General features: G+C 36.4%; 1 long non-coding RNA gene across 1 annotated transcript; it reads right to left on the reverse strand.

Moving 5' to 3' along the window:
* Positions 1-192: 192 nt before the first annotated feature.
* LOC121918555 lies at positions 193-1,848 on the reverse strand. Its single transcript, XR_006101257.1, has 4 exons — positions 1,621-1,848; positions 1,264-1,353; positions 867-915; positions 193-243 (listed from the first exon to the last, which is right to left on the reverse strand). It is a non-coding gene; the product is annotated as an uncharacterized LOC121918555 (long non-coding RNA).
* Between the last annotated feature and the right edge of the window lie 85 nt (positions 1,849-1,933).

Below are 1,933 nucleotides of genomic sequence, written 5' to 3' on the forward strand. Positions count from 1 at the left end.
GGGGGCGGAGTGACTGCATGTCCTGCAACCCTAGTATGAGGCACCAGTGTAATAATGGTGCCACCATTGTTACATAAGCGCCACGTGGGGCTTACATAACCATAAGTATCAGATGTTATAAAGCGCTGTAAATTTACACAGCACTGTACATACAATTACTATAGTGTGATATAATGCTAATATTAGTTACCCTGTATCATCTTTTGAAAAGTAACCTCTTTTTCTGGGTTCTTCAGTAATATCCTAAGGGGGAAAAGATAGAATCACTATAAAATGCTAAATAGATCATAGAATCAGAGAATCATAGAATCATAGAGTTGGAAGAGACCACTAGGGCCATCCAGTCCAACCCCCTGCCATGCAGGAAATCCAAATCAAAGCATCCCTGACAGATGGCCATCCAGCCTCTGTTTAAAGACCTCCAAGGAAGGAGACTCCATCACCCTCCGAGGGAGTGCATTCCACTGTCGAACAACCCTAACTGTCAGGAAGTTCCTCCTAAGGTTCAGGTGGAATCTCTTTTCCTGCAGCTTGCATCCATTGTTCCGGGTCCTGTTCTCTGGAGCAGCAGAAAACAAGCTTGCTCCCTCTTCAATATGACATCCCTTCAAATATTGAAACAGGGCACATAACACCCTTGAAGTTAGCCAAGATAGATAAGAACAAAAATCTGGTTTGTTGGAAATGAATTGTATTTTTATTTTTAATCAAAGTCTTTTAATTTAATGCAATTTAATTTTCAATAAAGATTAAATAAAAAAATAAAAATAAAAATAAAATAAAATAAAATAAAATGTATTAAAGAATATAATAAGTTAAAAAAGGATTAATAAAACCCATTATTGCAAAAGCTGTTGTTTACTTACCATTGAGGTTGAGGCAGGTTGAACAAATATAATTGTCGGTCTTGGCATCCTGAAATAAAACCAGAAATGTTATTATTATTAGAATTATAGAATTGTACAGTTGGAAGAGACATGGAATGTGAAGCTGATAACTAAAGATTGGAACACAAAAGTTGGGGGATTATTCTATTTCTTCTGGGTAAACAGGAGCGAAATAGCGTTGACAACCATTCAAAACATGTGTTTCTAAAAACCAAACTATAACAGCAAGAATAGTTTTAGATTCATAGGAAGGGTGAATATAAAAATATGAAGGTATAACTAAGAGACTTCAGACAACAAAGTAGTGGAAGACTAGGAATTGGAATGGCAGCTATTAAAAATTAGACAATGTAATATATATATTATAGAAACTTACAAACTACTCTCGCTGCCTCCATCGTCCACAATATCTCTTTTTCGTCTGCACCAATTTTTCCACTTAAAGCTTTTAACATATGCCCAACATCTAAAAACAACATATAGAAATATACAAAGAGTAAATTTAGATTCAAAGGAATTTTTGAAAAAGACAGAGCTCTTTTGCCACACATATCCTCCTGACCACCTATGAAGACTACTGGTATGGAACAAGAGAGAACCTGACCCTGTGATTGATTGGTGTTTCATGTTTTTAGCTGTGGTTTTAATTATGTGGTACCTAATGCTTTAATATTGTAATTGTTTTTAACTCTGTTTTTAACCCGCGTATGCTCAAGTCCTCAGTTAAATTTACCTTCACTTGACGTCAGCGAGGCTGAGAAGCACCCTCGGGGCAGGGGACAGGCTTTGGGGAAGAGTAGTAACTTCCAAAAAGTTTGGTAAAGTAAGACTGAGCTTGCATGGCCACTAGTTGATAATTATGGGAGTTGTAGACCAAAACATCTGGAGGGTATCAAGTTGCCTACCACTAAATTAAAAAGGTAGGTAAGGAAAAACACACACCACACAAACAAAAATAACAACAATTGAAGACAACATCTAATAATATCAACAAAAGGGGGGGACTTCTAAAAATGCTCTGATGTTTATTAGCTTAAAAGCCTGAT

Source organism: Sceloporus undulatus, unplaced genomic scaffold (genome assembly GCF_019175285.1).
Source record: "Sceloporus undulatus isolate JIND9_A2432 ecotype Alabama unplaced genomic scaffold, SceUnd_v1.1 scaffold_16569, whole genome shotgun sequence".
NCBI lineage: Eukaryota > Metazoa > Chordata > Lepidosauria > Squamata > Phrynosomatidae > Sceloporus > Sceloporus undulatus.